Genomic DNA, 22,052 nt, shown 5'->3' with positions numbered 1-22,052 from the left:
CTAAAATTAAAGACTAATAGAGGTTGTAGAGGTAGAATTAACAGATCATCCCAAACCAGCCTCTGATCATGGAAAGATTTGAAAAAGAAGGAGAGCTCAGATAGGAATTCAAACTGGAGTCTGGGGTCCAAATAGAGATGTGGAGGGCAGCCCTCAGGGGTCAGAAAGCCATGAGGTGGACAATCTCTGTAACCACTAAGGTCCTTACTCGTTCAGCATCTGTTGAGGGAGAGTGTGTAGATGGCTGCAGGATTGACATCCAACTTCCCCACCTCCTAAATGTTCTCCTGTAGGACCAGGCTCTGGGGCCACACTTCAGTTCATCATGGTCTCTGGTGAATAAGGTAATGTTGAGTTAGCTTTACAATAAAAAGCCTCATGTTAATGCTACTTGTCATCATAATAGTGTTTGAATGCTTGCTAAAATACTGGTATGTAGGTTTGCAAATAAATAACTATTCAGCCACATATTCAAATCTGCATTCAGTTCTGCAAAGGCCAACAGCCATGGTCAAAAAGGCATAACCCACACATTTATGCTATTTTGTTGAGGAATGAGCATTGGCCAAAAGAGAGTTGGAAAGCATTCATGATCTGCCCTACATTCTCTCTTATATCTTCCAGGCCTGTCACTTCACTTTTCAAAAGTCATCCAAGAATTTTCATGATTTGGACCCAACTTACTTTTGCAGCCCTGTCTTCCACTGCTTTCCAACTTAATGCCAGATGTGATCAGATCTGGCCCTCCTCTGTTCCCCATGGGCAGCCCTAGTTTTCCTAACTTGTTCCTTTGTTCCTGGCTGGACACTCCCTACCCTGCTTCTTCCTCCTATCCCTTATTTGAGGCCAGTTTGAATAGCTGCCCCTACTCCTGAAACTTTCTTCCCTCCCAGCAAAATGTGATTTTTCCTTCTTTTGGAATGGTATTGTCCTTTGCTCATAGTTTCTTTTGCCTTTCTATTCTTCGTTATATTATATTCATTTCTATGGTTGTTGATCAGGCCATTAAATTGCACGTTGCAATTTAAACAGTAAGCTCTGTAAGGTTAGGCACTGTGTTGTGTTCTCTGCTGTTGCTCAAATATTTAGAACACACAGCACACAGTAGGTGCTCAAAAATAAATACATTAAGTGAATGGATTATGCTGATGTTATGTAATTCATCTCTATATTTCCTGGAGTACTTTGCAGCACCTGGTACATAGTGCACAGCAAATGCTTGTTTAATTGAATGGCAAATAGTGGAATCAAGTATTTAATAATAATATGAATGAGGAAGACTATTACAACTTGAAGAGAACAACATTTACAAGAAGTAGCCCTTTTCCTAAACTCCAATTATCGTACAATTATAAGGTCAGCAGAGGGACATCACTAATGTTTCTGTCACTGTATTTGGGACTAAGGGGTAGAGAAAAGGAAAATAAAAGCCAGGAATGTGCAAAGTTATTTGCCTTTTATCTTGCATCCTGGAGCCTTGGCAAGATCAAGGCTTCTTTGTCCGGATCCCTTGTCCCATTTGGTGTTTGCTAAATACCCTTTGATAAACCAGAAACTTCCTTGTCCTTGTTTTACATTTTCTGGTTACCTCCTAGGACACGGACTACCATATTCACCTCTGTAATGACTCTGATAATTAACTAGTTCTTTAAACTTTGCAGAATTCAGTGGAGCATCACAACTGAGGAACTGTTTTGTTTCTATTTTTTTAATTTGGTAGAGATTTACACACAAGTACAAATACCATTCTTTCCATTTCATGCAAATCAATAACCAACCAAGTCTTTATGGCCCATAAACAAGTTGATATTCTTGCTTTGATATTCTTGCTTTGCTTGGTGTGGTTGTTTTTAATTATTATTTTTTTCTGATATTCTTGCTTTGCTTGGTGTGGTTGTTTTTAATTATTATTTTTTTCCTCAGAGTCCAAAAGAACAGTGTGTCTGGCCTCTTCATGCACGTCCCATTTGTTTTATAGCCTTCTATTCAGTAAGGGGTATAGTCATTTGTTTTCTAGGGCTCCTTTCAAACTCTCCTTTCTCTCCACTTTGGATTTTCTCCTCTCAGCCCCCTTTTTTTCCCTCCTGCATTGCTATATGCAGCCTGGAACCCAGGCCCAGTCTTTCGGCATGCCCGCCGCCTCAGGCCCACTGTGCTCCCATTCTCTCTTCACTTTTAGGCTCGGTTTCCCTGGATGTTTTCTGTGACCTCTTTTCATCTTCCTTGGACCCCAGACCCTAATAGTTTCTGCAAGGCAGGCTTCTCTGAGCTTGCATTTCCTGAGTAGGCACAATCTTCTAACAAATATTATCTTGCTGCATCTTGTATCTACTCTGAGTCACTTAGCTTATTTCTATGACCATCCAAAATCCCATTACTTGTTCCCCCCACTTTTTCCTGAAGTTCGTGCCAAGTGAATTAATAGTCAGTGTCCCAAGTTCATCCCAACTTGTTCAGCAGCTGACATTGTGTTTTATAAAGTTAATTTTTATGACAGAACTTTTCTTAATGCAAAGATTCTGATCTAGGCCCATAATTTATGGATAGGCTCTGGAATAAACTGCCTGAAATTTCATGTAAAGCTTTATTTGTGGGAGAAGAAGCAAAGCTTTCATCAAAATTTTCAAAGGAGTTTTATCTAAAAAAGTTTAAGAATCATTGCCTTCAAAGATCCTTTTCTTCCCACAGAAAATATATATTTCTTTTTTCCCTTCTTCAGTTTTTTTCTCTGATCTCCTCATTTAGTTTGCTCAGGAAAAACTTCAGGAAGAAGTGAAACATAGTAAAGATTAATTTTAGGTGGTAAAACCATCTCTGGATGGTTGGGCTAGAAACTGTGCCCATTTCATAAATGTGGAACCAGAGGCCCAGAGATATAAAAGTCAATGCTGGCCTAGGGTCAAGCAGCAAATTAGTAGCAGGGTTGGGACTATGTGCATTGGCTGCTGGCCCCAGGCCCTTTCCACTTGGCCTCACATAGTGTTCCCACGCTATGCATTGCCCCAGCAAAAATTTTCCTTTTCCTTTACCAGGATCTGTACAAGACCAACAATAGCTCATCTTCCTGTAGATTCCTGGGCCAAGGTCACTCAATGCTTAGAGAATTCTTTTCAGAATTTTGAACCTGAGCCCAGCACTTTGAAGAAAATACCGAAGAGCATATCAGAGGTCAAATTGCAGAGCAAGGGCAGGCGTTGGTGGCTCACCAGGTAAAGTTCTTGCCTGCCATGTCGGAGACCCGGGTTTGATTCCTGGTGCCTGCCTATGCAAAAAAAATAAATAATAATAAATAAATAAATTGCAGAGCAAGACTGAATTAGCTGATCATGCTTATTACTAAATTCTTTATTCAAGTAAAAGCTTTAAATGTCCAGGTCATGTTTTCTCTCCAAAATGACAAGTGATCAGCTTTTAGATCATGCACCTCCATGAATGCATACAAATGAGGTTATACCAAGGTTGAGATTTTGGTAAAATTTCTTTGTGTGGCTAACTTTAAGGAATGTGTTTATTAACAATCTGGTTGGGAAGGATTTGGAAAGATCTGAGCTGCAAGTTGTCATAATAATGCTGTAGCCTGTTAGAGTGTCTTCCAGGCTCTGAAAACTGTCTTTGGCAAAAGCCACCATTTCAGAGAAGGGAAGGAAGTTGCCCAAGGCTTGGACAATAGGACAGACCTAGGAGGAATGAGGAGGCTGTGGGTGGACACATAACAATATTTGAAAGGAAACAGGACACAAGGGTGGGGTTGAGTAAAGGCACTCTTTCCTAGCTTCCTTCCAACATCCCCCTTATGCAATTATGAGGTAGATGTCTCTTTATCAGGGATCGATATTTCAATCACTTAGTCTTAAGTTCTTACCGCTAAGAAAATTAGGGTTCCCAGAAAATTAATGCAAGTTATACTTTTTCAGCATAACACATGTGCATGAAGCAACTTACACCCATAGGCATGATCTAGAGTTTTCCCATTTTCCCACATATGCTATTCACTTTTAATCTACTTCTCATGTTTTGCATTCATGTTTTCCCAAGGTTTCCTTTCGTTTTCCACTTTGCTGGTGATGTTCAGGCTGAGAGGGTGACTCACTGATTCATTACTATTCCTCATGTAAGGGAAGAAAAGGGTGTGGTAGCCAGCCTTCAAGCTAGCCTCCTTGTTTCCTGATAGTCACATTATGCTATAGTTGCCTTCCACACAGTGTAAACAATGGGATACTGTGGAAATGACAGTGTGGGGCTTTCTAGCCTAGTTTATAAAAGACACTGTGAATTCTGCCTTGTGCGCTCTTGGATCACGCACTCTTGGGAAATGCCATTTTGTGAGGACAGCTGCCAAGTTGTGAGTCTTTCAGAGAGGTCTTTGTGCTAAGAACCCAAGGCTTCTTGCCAACAGCCATGAGAGGGCACCATCTTGAAAGCAGATCCTCTAGCCCCAGTCAAGCCTTCAGGTGACCATGACTTTGGTTGTCATCTTGACTGTTATCTCATGAGAGCCCCCGAGTCAGAACTACCTAGCTAAGCCCTCCCAGATTCCTGAGCCTCAAAAACGTGTAAAATAATCCTGGAGGTTATTCTTATGGATTATATAGATATCCTTTTTTGGATTATGGTGTATTAGGGTGGCTAAGGAGAAGTACCTGAAAATGTTGAGCTGTGTTCCAGTAACCTTGATTCTTAAAGATGATTGTATAACAATTTGATTTTTCCAATGTGACCATGTGATTGTGAATACCTTGTGTTTGATGCTCCTTTCATCTAGGATATGGACAGATAAGTAAAAATCATGGATGGAGAATGAATAAATAATGGGGGGACAAAGGTTAAATTAAATTGGGTAGATGGAAATACTAGTGGACAATGAGAGGAAGGGGTAAGGGGTAGGGTATGTATGAGTTTTTTCTTTTCATTTCTTCTTCTAGACTGATGCAAATGTTCTGAAGAATGAGCATGGTGACGAATGCACAAGAACATGATTATATTGTGAGCCACTGATTATAAACCATGAGTGGAATGTTAGTATGTTAAGATTTATTAATAAAAATATATTTTTAAAAATGTGTGAGATAAATATTTATTGTCGTTCTAAGCCAATAAACTCTGGGGTAGTTTATTATGCAGCAAGATATAGCTGCTGTGGAAGGCCTGCCCATAAGTCCATCCAGAGTTTCTCATCTACTGACACACATTGCCCATATTATGGGCCTGCCTACACATGAGACCTTTCAGAAATCCCAACGTGGCCATGGAAACTATGCAATAGTATGCCACAAATACAAGTGCATAAAAAGTTTTCTTTTCTATATTTGTGTAAATAAAATGTAATAGCTGATGATCTATTAGGCTGATAAGGAATTTAATTTCAATCATCCCTGGGATTCCTATCCCTCGGGGAGTTGTGCTAAGTATCTCAGTGTCAAACCGTCCAGAGTCATGGCTGGGTGGTGGTTGGGGGTAATGGGAGTCTTTCTCTGTTCATGGTTATTGGGCCACACAAGTTACCTCTGAAACCTCAATTACTCTATCCATGTGCTTCTCCAGATTCAGCAGCTCCCTTCTGCAGTTGCTGGGGTTGGACAGACGCATGTTATCCTTAGACAAAGCATTTACTTCAAGATCCGACAGTAACTGGGGACACAGAGCCCAAGGCCCATAATGCAGCATCAACAAAGAACACAGGATTCTATGCTCTTACCAAGTGCCAGATACAATAACTACATTCTAATCATGGTTGATGGTATGAAACTGCCCCCTTTCCCCTGTATCCAATGTCTTCAATTCTACCATTATGGTTTTCTTCCAGAATGTGAATTCCATGAGGGCTGAGGTCATATTCATTTGTTCACTGAAATTACCCTCAACATCTGGTATGTATTAGGAACCAAATAAATATCTGTTGAATGAAAGCATAAATTACTTAAAATATCAGCCATCAAGATGTGAATTTAGTCCTTAGAAGAAATGATACATTGAAATATCCCCATTATTAGCTCAATAATTCACTCATTCTTTGAATATTTATTCCCTGAGCATCTTCTATAGAATGGACCCTGGAGATCTCAAGAGGAGTAAGATAAAGTCTTTGGCCCCAAAAGGCTTTCTGTCAGCCAGGGGATGTTTAACTTAGCATGAATTTGTAATCTATCCCAACTGTAAATGGATTGAAGGGGCCAAGAGAAATGTTAGGAGACTTAAACTCACAATAAGGTAGGAAAATTCAAGACATTTTGGTAGGGGCTAGAACAACATTGTCAAATTCACAATTTTGTCCCAGGCTGAATAAATGAGTATTTGCTTGTGGCAACCCCTTTCCATCTCTTCCCTAGCACTTTCAGGTTTACTGGGGGGCTGGAACTAGCTTTCTCTCTCCTGGAAGACATCCCAGTCAGCAATACATTTGCTTGGCTTGGAGTAGGGTTGAGGTTGGGAGAATCAGTGGGGAGAGAATTGGGTTTCAGCCTGGTAACATACAGTTCCAAACCCTGGACCTGGGCCTTGGGTCAGGCTTCATTTATCTTGTCTCTGGCATCAGTGCAGTCTTTCCACTCTCTGTGCTGAAGCTGCCATATTCCTGTTTTTTTTCCTTCAGCTTAGACAGACCGGGAATTGTGATATCTGCTCACACTGAACTTGAACTTGGTGCTTTACTGGCTTATATTGATTGCCACCAGGCCTTTATTTGCCCTCTCTCACTCTTCTGGTTAGATCTGCAGGTCCTTCACAGCCTGTGCTCTATCTTTTATGACATAATCTGCTCCCATTTGCTGTTGCATTTCTTTTCTTGTCTTTCAGAAAGATTAAAATTGCTTCACTCTAACAAAAATAGTTGAGTACCTACAATAGTTGAGTGTGGACACTCAACTATCACAACTATGATAGCGTGGTCAGACATGGTCCCGGACCTCAGAGCCTGACAGACTAGCAGAAGATAATGCACTGAACACATTCATTCATTCATTTAAGACATAAAAAAATTTACTGAGCTCCTACTGGGTGCTAGGCAGCATTTTAAGTGTTAGAAATACAGTGGTGAGTCATGTAGACCTGGTCCTTGACGACAAGGAGCCTCCTTTTTGTGGGAAAGATAAGAACTTAGTTCATAAATGTGTTCCTCATCTGTACCTCCCATATGTCTTCAATTCCTTCCTTACCCAGCTTAAATTCCCTGGCCAGTTCTTACAACCACTCCCTTAAATATACCCTCAACTTCCTTGCCCAACTCTTGCTTCAATGAACTCTCTTGGTTAATCCACACTTTTTCCCATTTAGTGGGGTCTACGTGAACATGACTGTAGAAGAATACACAGCCATGTGGATGATCCAGCTTCAAATTCACGTTCAGTTTAGTACCTCTAGTACGCTCTTGGAACTGCTATGCAATTGTATTCCTCAAAGCCAATCACATCCCACTCTCCTATAAAACGTTTGCATGCCTTCTCTTCTACCTTTAAACCTCACTCTTAGCTGATAACTTTGTGTGGTTTGTTGTGTTTTTAAGATCTTTCCTGTATTTCAGGAACAAGAAATCTCAAAACCACATTTTCCAGTCACCTTTACCAGCTGCTTTCTATGTTCTGCCAATAGGTAGCACTGATACCAGACTAGAAGGCAGAAGGAGGGCAGAACTCACTCTGATTCTGCCTCCTCTAAAGCCAGCTGCCTATAGGTAATTGCAGGTTCCAGTGGTATCATCATTTACTATGGCTCCCCTGGCCACTCAGTGGTCTCCTTACAGGTAATATCCTCACCCCATTTATTCTTTACCTTTCCAACTCCTTCAAAATCATTTACTAAATTACTCTCTGCTTGATAGTGTCTCTTGTTTTCCAAATTGGACTTTGACTGAGACACCTTGATGTTATATCATTGAGAATATAGAAATGATCTTAAAAGAATTTCCATGTGCTCTTATCACCATGTCTATCCAACTACCAGGATATATGGGCATAGACTGTAACTTTCCTCCTATTCCTAAGAATTTACTATCTTTCCAGCTAAGGTCCACCTCTCTGCTTTTGGTATGAAATCCCATTCTCACCCACACATGCACATCTTTATCTCTTTTTCTCCGCTGCATTACCCATGTTTACTTCTTTTCTGGACTATTCTTAAAAGCAAAAAACAAACAAACAAACAAACAAACACAAAAAAACTTGCTGTTATTAAAATCATTATATACTTTGACCAGATGGGATTTTTCCCAGGATTGAAAAGGTGGTTTAACATGTTAAAATCAATCAATGTAATATGCTACTTTAATAGAATGAAGGAAAAACCCACATGATCATCTCACTATATGTAAAAAAAGGCATTTGACATAATTTAATACTTTTTCATGATTAAAACACTTAGATAACTAGAAATTGAGGGAAAATTCCTCAACATGAAAAGGCCATTTATGAAAAACTCACAGCTTATATCATATTCGATGAAAGACTGAAAACTTTCCCCTTAAGCTCAAGAACAAGATAAGGATACCTGCTTTCACCACTGCTATTGAACATTGTACTAGAAGTAGCAATTAAGCAAGAAAAAATAAATAAAATGTCTCCAAATTGGAAAGAAGTAAAACTATCTCTATTTGTAGATGACATAATTATATATAGAAAGAATACAAAACAATTCACCAAAACTACTGCTACAGCTAATAAATGAACTCAGCAAAGTGGGAAGGTACAAGATCAACAACCAAACATTAATTGTGTTTCTGTGTAAACTGGCAATGAACAATGAGAAAAGGAAACTAAGAAAACAATTCCATTACAATAGCAATCTAAAAGAATAAAATATGCAAGGCTACATTTAGCCAAGGAAGTGAAAGACTTATAACTTGAAAACCACAAAACACTACTGAAAGAAATTAAAGGTCTATATAAATAGTAAGTAATCCCGTGTTCCCAGATTGTAAGATTTCATTGTTAAGATTGCCATATTATCCAAAGCAATCTATAGATTCAACATCCTCCCTATCAAAATTCCAGTAGCCTTTTTTGCAGAAGTAGAAAAGGCAATCCTCCAATTCATATGGAGTCGCAAGTGATCACAAATAGCCAAAACAATATTGAAAAAGATTAGAATTGGAGGACACACATTCCCTGATTACAAAACTTCTACAAAACTACAATAATTAGAATATATGGGCCTGGCATAAAGATAGATATATAGACCTATACATTTATGGCCAACTGATTCTCAATACCCATGATTAGGAAGGAATAGCTTCTTTAAGAAATGGCAGTGGAAAAATTGGAAATTCACATGCAAAAGAATGAAAGCTACCTCACACCATATAAAAAAATAAGCTCAAAATGAACCAGCAACTTAAATATAAGAGCTAAAACCATAAAACTCTTGGAAAATAACATAGGGGCAAATCTTCATGACCTTGGATTTGGCAATGATTCTTCAATACAATATTAAAGCACAAGCAACAAGTGAAATGATACATAAATCGGACGTCATAAAAATTGAAATCTTTGGATATCAAAGGACTTTATTATGACAGTAAAAAAAGAAAACAAAACAGCAATCTACAGAATGTTAGAAAGTTGTTGCAAATCCTATATCTGAGAAAGGCTTAATATTCAGATTATATAAAGAACTCCTTCCATACAACAGCAAAAAGACAACCCAGTTAAAAAACGGGCAAAGACTTGAACAGACATTTTTCCAAAGAAGATATACAAATGGCCAATAAACAGATGAACAGATGCTCAAAATCATTATCCATTAGAGAAACACAAATCAAAACCACAAGATACCACTTTATACCCACTAGGATAACTATTATTAAAAACGAGAAAATAAGTTTTTGAGAAGATACAGAGAAATTGGAACCTTCCTGCGTTGCTGGTAGGAGTGTAAAATGGTGCAGCCACTGCGGAAAGTAGTATGGTGGTTCTTTAAAAAAGTTAAACATAGAATTATCATATCACCTGGCAATTCCACTCCTAGGTATATATTTCCTATCTCAAACAGTTACTTGCATACCAATGTTAATAGCAACATTATTTAAAATAGCCAAAAGGTAGATATAACCCAAGTCTCCAACAACAGATGAATGGATAAACAAAATGTGGTACGAACATGAAATAAAATGCTATTCTTATGTCAAAAGGAATGAAACTCTAATATGTTCTGTAACATGGATGAACCTTGAAAACATGCTTAGTAAAATGCACAAGGCACAAAAGGACAAATATTGTGTGATTTCATTTATATGAAATATCTAGAAATAACAAATTCTGTCTTTATGACAGAACATAGAGTAGAGATTACCACATGGTGGGGAAAGGGGGAAAGGAGTTATTGCTTGGTGGGCAAAATTTTGAAATTTTGAAATAAAAAGTGCATGCTTGGAGGGAATAAAGGGTAAAAATAATGGGTAGATTGAAATACTAGGGGTCAGTGAGAGAGAGGGTTTGGGGTATAGGATGTATGAGTTTTTTCTTTTTTCTTTGTATTTCTTTTCCTGGAGTGATGCAAATGTTCTAAAAATGATCATGGTGATGAGTACACAGCTATGTGACGATATTATGAGCCACTGATTGTATACTGTGGATAAACTGTGTGTGTGTGAAGATTTCTCAATAAAAATATTCTTTTTAATGCATGCTGCTACATCTTTCATATTAAAAACAAAACAACATCCCCGGTGCCTGCCCATAAAAAAAAAACAAAAAACAGATATAAAACAAAAAGATACACCTCTCCCGAGAACACTCCACGCTCGGTACTTCTCCTTTCCCCTCTGTCCACTAATAACAGAACTTCTCGAGACTGGGCTTGGCTGTCTCCCTGGAACGCAGTCCAATCAGGCTGAATCCCACCCGCTCCACTGCGCATGCTCTTAGCAAACCCGATGACCGCCGCGCCCCCGAAGGCGCCGGTCAGTTCTCAGTCCTCATCTTACTCGATGAACCGGCAGCACTTACACAGCTGGGACCTCGCGCGTACCTCGTGGCTCCCAGGACCCAGCCTTTGCCTGGCTTTATTCCCACCACTCTGGCCATTCCTTCTCCCTTTCATCTTTCCAAACTCAAAACTGTGGAGTATTCTGGAGCCTGGGGCATTCCTTTTTTGGTCTACATTTAGCGCATGTAGTAAATTCCATCTAGGGTAAAGCCTTCAGATAGAATCTATATTCTGGCAACTCCCAAGTTTATATCTCTAGCCCAGTTCTCTTTCTTGATCTCCAGATTCATATGTCTAACTACCTAATCAATATCTAAAATATCTAGAAATTAACGTGTGCAAAACTGAACTCCAGTTGTTCCACCCCCAAAGACCTGCTGCCCCACAATCTTTCCCATCTCAGTGAATGAAAGCACCACGTTTTTCTTCCCTTTATCCAGTCTATCAGGATTTTTTTCCATTTCTATCTTCAAAATGCACACAGGAGTCATTAATTTCTCATCAGATGTGCTACAACTACCTTTCTTTAACCCATCTCTCTCCTGGGATATTGCAAAAGCCTCCTAACCGGCATTCCTACGTCTGACTTCATGTCTCCTAAACAGAGCTAAGCCAGAGCAGCTCTGTTAAATCCTAAGAGCAGATCGTGCTACACTGTTGATCAAAACCAACCATCACTTCCCATCTCACTCAGAAGAGAAGCCCAATCAGCCAAAGAGTCCTCCAGTGCCCCACAGGATCAGCCCCGCACTTCCTGTCCTCCTCACTCTGCTCACCTCTCTGCTCAGGGTGCCCTGGGTCCTTCACTGTTTTTAGCTCAGGGACTTGGCGTGTCGTGTTTTATCTGCCTGGAACACATTTCTCTCGCGAACCCCTGTTCCTTGCTCCTTCGATTTTTAGTTTTTTATCAAAATGTGACCTCAGTTAGGTCTTGCCTGGGTACCTTACCTAAAACTGCAAACTGCAACCCCACCCCTGACATTGCCTATTCCCTTCCTTGCTTTGCTTTCTCTATTGCACTGATCACAGCCTTCCATATTAGGTATTCTACCTATGTATTCATTTATTTATGACTGTTTTTTCCACTGGGATTTAATGGCTCCGAAGCTAGCTTATTGCCTTATCTCCACCCCATATCAAAATGCATAGCACTAGCCGATGCTACATAAATAATTGTGAATGGAAGAGTAAAAAACTATTATGAGGGCTTTCAAGCAAAAAAAAAAAAAGAGTGTCATGTGGGAAGATAACAACAAGGACCCAGTTTAGCTTCAGGAGAGAGAGAAAGAGAGAGAGGCAAAGTGGGGCACTAATGGGAGGCAGGAGGAGTGAGGCATCTCTGAGAAGTGGCTTTTGGGCTAAGACCTTCCAAAAGCCTGGGTGTATCCCATGAGGCCTGTGATTTGGGACAGGGAAGTTGAGAAGTTGGGTAATCAATTGTTTCTAAGACAAGGGAGTTTCAGTGCTTAAAAGCCAGGGCAAGTTGGTCACCGCAGGGGAGGTGAACGAGAGTGACCCTGGCAAAAGCTGGGACACGTGCAAAGGCAGAGGGAATAGTCTATCTCTTGAGGAAGTGAACAAAATGTAGCTACCGGACAGTGCATAAGGGTTTAAAGTTGTGAAATGTGATTGGAGAGGCTGCAGGGATCAGGTTAGGCAGAACCTCGTAGGCTGGGACAGGGGTTGGTTTTTATTTGTGCACAATGGGAAGCCCTCAGGAGGCTTTAAGAAGAACCTCCTAGCTCTTGTGGTGACTAGGTTGGGGTTCTGCAAAAGTAGCAGTGGGGTGGGGGGGAGGTGGCATTATCACCAAGTGATGAGGGTTATGATGGTGGAGGGGGGAGGGTCTTGGCTCTATGAGTATCTAGTTAGATTCATCCCTGGCCTTGGGGCCAGTGGGGGTAGGTATTCCTACAGTGGCCAGGCTCTGGAACTACCTAACTTCAGTTAATACAGGCACTTACAGCAGATGGCTAAGTGGGTGAGATTGGAGTGGTTCCTTGATAAAGAGAGAGAGCCTGTCAAGGGGGATTTCTGAGCCATTTTCTACATCAAATCAATAGAGGTGTTAATCCTCAATCTAGATAACAGAATAATTCAATTGCAGTCTTTGGCTTTAAAGCCCACTGCAGATTATCAACTGTCAAGGACCTCAGCCGCTGGTAGACAGGGCTTGATGGTGAAGGATGTCAGATGCATAGGGGGGGATGCAGACACTCCAGGCCTGCTCCTCCCCAGGGTGGGCATGGGAGCTGGGGAGACGTGCTCCCTAGTGCCACCAGGTGTTCTCTTGTTTGCCATCCTCATACCCTAAAGGGGAGGGGGAAAACTATTTTGCACCAGACTGTAGAGGGGGATTTCCTGGCCTGTATTCATTACAACAGAAGCTGGAATCTAGGAAAGGGCAGACCAGCATCATCAAAAACAACTGCACCCTTTGAAAAGTAAATCTGTCTCTTAAGCAGTATAACAATATCACCAAATATCTTGAAAATAAAACTTACCCCTTATTCTCACAAAGCTACTTTTATTCTTTTGTGATCCCTCCTGGTATTTTCTCATGTGAATTATATATTAATGGAGCTCTATAAATCAATGTGTATCCTGGATTTTTCTTATAATATATTTCAATCAATCGTTCACACCCTAGTATCAAAGAGGTTATTTTCTAATCACATTGATAACTTTGCAATGAACATCTTTGTGTGAGAACATGTTTTATTATTTCCATAAGATAAATTCCCAGAAGTAGATTTAAGTCAAAGCATTTGAAACATTTGATTTGTGATATACACTGCCAAATTCCTTTCCAAAGTATTGCATTTATTTGCACTTCTACCTATAAATAATATATGAGTATATTAATTATCTTTTTTCAGTTTTGCAATTTAGCAAGTATGACACATCTCATCTTTGTTTTGATTTTTCTTCTTTTCTTTATTAGAGAAGTTGGGGGTTTACAGAACAATTATGCATAAAATTTAGGATTCCCTTATACCACCCTATTAGTAATACTTTGCATTGGTGTGGAACATTCGTAACAATTGATGGAAGCACATTCATTTAATTGTACTATTAACTCAGAAAGTAAACCATGGACTATAGTTGCCTTAATTTTATTTCCTTGGTTATTGATGAGATTGAATATTTTCCCCTAAGATGTTTTTCTTTGTTTATAATAATTGTTCTCCATATATAATTCTTGTATGAGATAAGTTTTCTTTTATGCAAAATGGGGATGACAGCAACATTATTTTATAGAATTATGATAAGTATCAATTGGGATCATTGTCTTTAGAGCAGTATTGGATAGTGTCAGAGGCTTGATTTTGGAAGTTCTAGACTGTCAGGCTTTGGATGTTAGCTCTGCCATTTGAAAGCTGAGGGAGTGCGGCACTGTCACATTGCCAAGAGCAGATGGATGGGAGATAATGTTGTAGTCACCTTTGGAAAATATGATCTGTCACATTCATTATTTTCTTCCTTAAATAAATTTCCCCGTATGCAAATAATGCATCCTGTTAAAAAAAATTAAAATGTGAAAGGTAAAGTTAAAATCTCTTTGGACCAGCACCAAGTCCCAATCTCCTCTGCAAAGGTAACCATATTTTCTCTTTTGTGGGTCTCTAGTAGGCCCATTTTTGCACCCTTTGCATGTACATATACAAATGTATGTACATATACAAATGTACATATACAAACACTCACCTCAACAGAAAATCTGTAGTGTTTCTGTATTTCAATAAATAGCATCATAATTGCACATATTTTACTTTGATGTGTTTTTCACTCAATATACCTAGAGGCTGTATAGTATGTCATACATTGAGATCTACTTTAACCTTTTGCATTTGTGCATAGCAATTGCATAGTATAGATATTACATAGTTCATTGGGTAATTCCCCTGTTGATGAATATTTAAATTTTTTCTTAAATTTATGCTTTCACAAACAGTGTTGCAGCAAATATCCTTGACTAATCCTCCCTATAAACATTAGCTAGAGTTTCTCAATGGTAGAGGTTAGAAAATATAATTACTGGGTCATTTGATAGGCATAAGCCTTCCACATCATCATGCGTGGTGAATGAAACTGCCTTTTCCCCACACACTTACAGAGAGTTACAGAAGTTATTTTCAACTTTTGCTTATCACATTAGTGAAAATGGCATGTTTATTGTTTTACTTTATATTTTCCCTGATCTCTAGTGAGTATTTATGCCTTGTCATATGTTTATTCATCATTTGTTTTTCTTATAAGAATTGCTTATTTTTATATTTTATCCAATTGGATCATTTAAAAAATTAATTTATAAGCAATTCTTTATATACTATCTGTTGCAAAATTTTCTCCTCAGACTCTTATTTATCTTTTTTCTTTTTTTGCATGGCAGGTGAGAACTCTGCCTGCTGAGTCACCATGGCCCACCCTCTTATTTATCTTTTAACTTTGTTTTGGTCTCTTATTGCACAGATTTTTCCCTTTTGATGTAACCAATTATACCAGTTGTTTTCTGTAAGGCTTGACTATTTTGTTTTGTTTTTAATATTGTTTAAAAGTCTTTCCTACCCCAAAATATTTTCTGTTAATATTCATGGTTTTATTTTTTAAGTTTAGGTCTATAATTCATTTAGGATTTAATTGTGTTACTGTGTGACTTAGGTTTTAATAGACAGTTGATTATTCCAATCCCATTTATTAAATTTTTTCCTCATCAACATGAAATATCACCTTTGTCATGTACTAAATTCCTATGTATACAGTTCAATGTCTAGATTTTCCATTGAGTTATACTGATATATTTAATCTATTCTTATCACATCGTCACAGTTTTTATAACTATAGCCAATATGATTTTCTCCCCATCTTTATTCTTAGTTTTCAAATTTGCTTGGCTGGGCTTGCCCTTTTATTCTTCCTTATGAATTTAGAACCATCGTATCAAGAGCTTTTGATTGGCATTGCATTGACTTTTTAACCAAGTTGAGAAGAATTAACAATTTTCCATTGGCAAATTTAGGTCATTTTCTTCTCTTTCTTCCTGCTTTCCATCCCCTAACTGCAGCAGGCCATTCCCAAAGCAGCCACATGGTGGGTGTAGGAGCACAGAAGGCAAAACTGAGACTCACTGTGGTGCTTCTTGAGAAACCTGGTAAAAGGTATGTATCTCCTGGACAAAATGAGATTGCAATTATCTGCAGGTAATACCTTACAGTTATTTCTTATAGCTTTAAACAGTTCTTTTTTTTAATTTTAAATTTTTTTAAAAAAATATCGAAAAACAACAAACAAATGCAAACATTCTTAACTTTTGATCATTTCATTCTACATATATAATCAGTAATTCACCATATTATCACATAGCTGCATATTCATCATCATGAGCATTTCTTGGAACATTTGCATCTATTCAGAAAAAAAACAGAAAAAAATTCATACATACCATACCCCTTACCCCTCCTTTTCATTGATCACTAGCATTTCAATCTAAATTTATTTTAACATTTGTTCCCCCTATTATTTATTTTTATTCCATATGTTTTACTCATCTGTTGATAAGGTAGATAAAAGGAGCATCAGACACAAGGTTTTCACAATCACAGAGTCACATTGTGAAAGCTATATCATTGTACAATGATCTTCAAGAAACATGGCTACTGGAACACAGCTCTACATTTTCAGGCAGTTCCCTCCAGCCTCTCCATTACATCTTGACTAACAAGGTGATATCTATCTAATGTGTAAGAATAACCTCCAGGATAACCTCTCGACTCTGTTTGGAATCTCTCAGCCACTGATGCTCTATTTTGTCTCATTTCACTCTTCCCCTTTTTGGTTGAGAAGGTTTTCTCAATCCCTTGGTACTGAGTCTCAGCTCATTCTAGGGTTTTTCTCAATCCCCTGATGCTGAGTCTCAGCTCATTCTAGGATTTCTGTCCCATGTTGCCAGGAGGTCCACCCCCCTGGGAGTCATGTCCCACGTACATAGGGGGAGGGTGGTGAGTTTGCCTGTTGTATTGGCTGGAGAGAGAGAGGCCACATCTGAGCAACAAAAGAGGTTCTCTTGGGGGTGACTCTTAGGCCTAATTTTAAGTAGGCTTGACCTATCCTTTGTGGGGTTAAGTTTCATATGAACAAACCCCATGATTGGGGGCTCAGCCTATAGCTTTGGTTGTCCTCACTGCTTGAGAGAATATCAAGAATTCAACTTGGGAAAGTTGAGTTTTCCCCCGTTCTCACCATTCGCCAAAGGGGACTTTGCAAATACTTGTTTATTCACTGTTTAAATCACCCTGGGATTTATCGGAGTATCACTCTGGACAAACCAACAAAATTTCATGTCCTACTCAAGGTTCCATGTACTTATGGTGTTCAATTAAGCTGTCTACATAAGTTATATCAGGAAATTAAGCAATTCATTTTTAAAGCATTCTTTCCTTTGAAATGGATGAGGAAGGTGATCTTTTCTCACTTTATAAATTAAAAAAAGAAAATAAAACCCAGAGAGATGAAGTGACTTCTCTAAGATATGCAGCTCTTGTTACATTCTTCAAAGTTGGGCCTTTACTTTTATCCCAGGCCCAACAATGGGCCCTATCCTGTCCTTGTACCTGAGCAGCTGACTTGGTTTGAACTCAACTCCCCAGTTTTACCAGCTCCAGGGTCTGCTTCATGGGTCTTCTCAGGGTCTGCAGTCCTAGTGCTAACAGCCTTGTAGGCCTCCCTTACCCTGGACATCTGCCTCCCTGGGTCTCCACCTCTCTTTTGCCCCTAGACACACTGCTATCTTCCTCTGCTCACAGCCCAGGGCACCTCCCTCTATCACTCTTCACTGGACCGTCCTGCTGCTGAGCACCTACCCTGTCCCACTGGGCTCTGCCTGCCCCCCTCCACACCCTCCACACCCTCTTGGTCCCCACTAGGTCAGCCAGGGGGCCTCCTGAAGCCCCCAAGGACCAGGGCATTCTTCTCTGTTGGCCCCAGGGAATGAACACAGCAGGCAGGCACATTGAGGCACATGCTGTTTCAATTTTCTGGAGCCCAGAGAAGAGAAATCAAGAGGCTTGATGTTGCCTTATGAGGCACATTGGGGAATTTTGGGGGTAGAAAGGGACGGACTCAGGGAGGGACAGAAGGCCTGCAGCGGGGAGGGAGAGAAGTCTGCGGACAAGCATAGATCAGCTGTTTATCCCACACACAACAGCACTCTGGCCTTCACTGTGAGACTGGGGAAAGGGACGGGATTCCTTCACCCATCTTATGCACATACGCACCTAAGGCTAAAGCTCCCCCTTGTCTTTATGAATTATTTTCCTCTTAGATGCTCAGAACATGGATTGACTTTTGCAAATATTGGGGGGTGGGGGGATTTTGCCACATCCTCCAGGAAGCAGCTTTACATAAACTCCTCTAAAAGGAGGTCAGGGCTGAGTCCATCTAGGATCATGGGCAGGAAAACAACTGACATCTTATCCAATTTGATGTATAGAATCAAAGATTACATTAAATTTATCAAATGTTTTTATCAGATAGTAAACATTTCTTAAGCAAGCATTGTGAGTCCAAAACCTTAAAATAAACAAACAAGAAAAACAACTTATTTGCAGAGGCAGTCATAGAAGCAAAAACATCCTCCCTCGATTCTCTCATCTCTACCCCAGCCCTGGGCTCCAAGTGAATGCTCATAGAACCCTAAATAAGTGGAATAAAATAAAGAGAATTGAAAAGGCCTGTTTTTTTTTTTCTTCAAAAACACAGGCTCCAGTCTGCCCTGTGCCCAGGGAACAGTAGGTGCCAAATAATATTTGGTTAGCTACCAAAGAAGAAAGACAAGGAGATTGGAACCATGTGGGCAGGTCAAGAAAGCCCAGACCCAAATGCTTCTCTTGGACCAGGTCACCTCTCTGCTTAGCCACTGTTGCCTGTTTAAACACTGGATGTGACCTCTGGGGATTTGGGGTGCTTGTAGCCAGTACATTTCTACCTGTGCTTCTGCTTTAGGGTCCAGGACCTCCTAAGGCACCCAGACAACAGCAGCATGCCCTCCTGATCTTTGAGCCCTGGAAATATCTTTGTTTAATATCTTATTTCCAACTAGCCATCCCAACCCTCAACATTTTCTTGTAGCTGTTTTATAAAGAGGGTCCATCTTATCTGCCTAGGTCCCAATCGAAACTCCTTCTTATCAGTATAATCTTCCTCCTTCCCCAGAACTGATAGCCAATGTTTATCCTTAGTTTGTGTCCTTGTTGGTGCTGCTCATGGCCCTTCCCAGTCACCAACCTCCTTCCCATAACCTATGGAATAACTGCCAAGTGGACCTATTATAACTAGCAGGGAAAAGTTTCTGGTAGGCCACTGGCTATTGATTATGTAGCTCTTCCACCTACCTTAGCACAGCAGAATTGACTTATGACACCCCGATGTGCCTGCCCAGCAGATCTCCCCTTTTCTCAGTGTATTACAGCCCCATATCTTTGCTGCCTCTTTCTGGTGAGGGTGGAAGAAAAATCATTTTTTATCTTCCTGATCCATTGACATCAGACTTGCCCTTGTGATGTGTTTGGGTCCATGAACGTGAATGGAAGTGAGATGTATCACTTCTGGGTGGAAGTTTTAGGAGCCAGTATTTTCTCTGCCATATTCCTTTTCCTTCCTCCCACTATGGGCAGAGGTATTTCAAATAGAGGCCCCTCTGTTTCTAACGCAGGGTCCGTGAATGAAGATGACAAGCAGTAGATCTGCAGCTGACATATAACGAACATGAAATGTGAGCATGAATTGCACTTCTGTTGTGCACTAATGGGTTATTACTGCAGCATAATGGCAGGTGGAAGCACTTACCCTCACTCATGGTGTTTCCTGAGAGGGAAGGGTATTCCCTGCATTTCCTAGCAGGGAAAAATATAGTGGAAACAATTCCAATTTTCCCCATCCACTATCCTTCCTTCCTAGAGAAGTTGTGCCTTTTCTGACTGGCAGCTGGGGAGGGAAGGTTGCCATCAGTAGCTTACTCTTTCCAGACTTCCATTTGGATCTGTCTGCCCACAGAGCTGGCCTTCTCTGCATGCTGCTGGGGAAGACCTGTAGTTGGCCAGTGGTGTCGGTGAGTTGGTTGATGTGTGATTAATGCAGGAGTAAAATATTAAGAAGTTCATGTGAGCAAACATCTAAACCAACCCAGCTTTTTAAATGATAAAGATATTTTGATCTTCTTATATTTAATCCTCATATCTGAACTTGGAAGGTAGAGGTGTCATTTATTTAATCCCTAAGATCCTAACACATGACATCACATGGTCCAACTCCATTGCCCCTATCTTATCATATAGAAGAGATGTCCTTAAAGATGCTCATGGGGGATCTATGATGGACCATACAGAAAGCCAAGAGAACATAGCCTGGGAAGCCAAAGATGGCATATGGAGGCTATCACTGCTCTGACCCCAGCAGAGAAGAAATTACCCATGTAGGAGGTTAGAGTGCTGGTGTTTGTGATGTTTTAAAGTTCAGAAGTCGTTGCTCATCCAATTCCATCCCCCCCGAAATCAAGCATACCTTCTTTAGCTTCTGTCTCTCTGCTCTGCTCAAGCTACTGAATCTCTGTGCCATTCTTCTGCAAACAATTCTAGTGATCCAAAACAAGGTCTTCAAATATGTGGTGAAAGAGGTCCTGAACCACCAGGTGTAATTGGGACGCTCCCACTGGGGAGGCTCCGTGCCATCGCGCAGGTGATGCCTGCCCACAGTTGCTGCTTAAAGCCACCACACCAAGTCCATGCCCTCAGGAGCAAGAAATGGGCTAAAATCTCCCATGACTACTCCCTCTTAGTGTCGGCAACTACCCCAGACCCTGATCTCCATGCACTGCAAACTTCCCATCTCAAATACCCTTTGCCCCTGCCTGGTTTTTTTCATATCTAGCTCATACCTCTTCACCCAGATCCATTCACTTAAAAGACTCCATTTGATCACATGCATCACTCAGATCTGACACTTCCTTCCTCCTGGGGAAGACAGAAGGGGACGTGAGGGTGATAATACACTGCTCCATTCCACTCTCAACTCCTTCCTAATAGCCCAAAGTGACTTAGACATGACTTAGGTACAAATAAAGCTAGTAAAAGAAAAGTTTCTCAAAGCACATTCTGTTATAATCACCATTTTGTGGATATAAAGAATGAGTATCAGAGAGCTTGTATAACTAGTTGAAGGCTAGTATTTCTCTACTTCCTTGCAAACTAGATAATAATCACAACAGTAACCATTCACTGAACGTTTTCGTTAGGTCCAACCCCGTGCTAACCTCTCATCATGCATCATCTTATTTAATTTTCACACCAGCCATATGAGATGACGATGATTAATTTAAGAATGAGGAAACTGAAATGGATTTTTTTGTAATTCGCTCAAAATGATTTCATCATTGATTCTATTATCTGTTTTTTACAATTGTATTATACACTATTAGCATTCAGAAATTGAGACTGAAAGCTGCTCTGTACCTTACTTATGGGAATTCAGATCTTATGCAGCCAAAAAAAAAAAAAATTGAGAATGTTAGACTGTTAGAGCTTGAAGGCATTATCAGGTGCTTGCCCTTGCTAGGACCCCATACCAACCCTTTCTCCTCTATCTGTCCCAAACACACACACACACACACACACACAACACAGCATACACACACAGCACATATGAGTCTCAGGGGACCAGCTGCAGCTGCACTGTGCCCCATACTGTATGTGGACCCTGACCAATTATTTCTTGAATTGAGACAGAGCCTGAGCTAGTTAACTTCCACTGGGGTGTCTAATTTTTAAAATTTAACTATGCGCTGGTCAACTTTCGGCAGTTTTCTCTCATGCTTTTGTTAATGAGACGAATGCTGGAAAATTGATCAGCCAGGGATTTTTGTTGTTAAGAGTATCAATACAAGATTGATCAAATAAAATACCATCCCATTTGTTAGGAACAGTGTAGATTAGAAGCAACAGGCAAAGTAGAAAATTGTACATTCCATCAACAAATGAGTATCAGTTCCACATTATTTATAATTTACTTTTGTTTTAAACCAGTTACAAACTTGTAAAAAAGCTGCAAGTAGAGCAAAGAGAACATTTTTCTCTGACTCCTTAACA

The 22,052-nt window shown here is 40.0% G+C and overlaps 1 long non-coding RNA gene across 1 annotated transcript in view; it reads right to left on the bottom strand.

Moving 5' to 3' along the window:
• Nucleotides 1-255: 255 nt before the first annotated feature.
• Nucleotides 256-22,052, bottom strand: part of LOC143661589 (uncharacterized) — a 36,091-nt gene continuing 14,294 nt past the window's right edge. Inside the window, exons 2-3 of the long non-coding RNA XR_013164710.1 lie at nucleotides 3,207-3,262; nucleotides 256-332 (exon numbers count right to left, since the gene is read on the bottom strand). This is a non-coding gene — a long non-coding RNA (uncharacterized LOC143661589). The remainder of the gene's footprint in view (nucleotides 333-3,206; nucleotides 3,263-22,052) is intronic.

Source organism: Tamandua tetradactyla, chromosome 17, assembly GCF_023851605.1.
Source record: "Tamandua tetradactyla isolate mTamTet1 chromosome 17, mTamTet1.pri, whole genome shotgun sequence".
NCBI classification, from domain to species: domain Eukaryota; kingdom Metazoa; phylum Chordata; class Mammalia; order Pilosa; family Myrmecophagidae; genus Tamandua; species Tamandua tetradactyla.
This window is presented reverse-complemented; position numbering and strand designations above follow the sequence as displayed.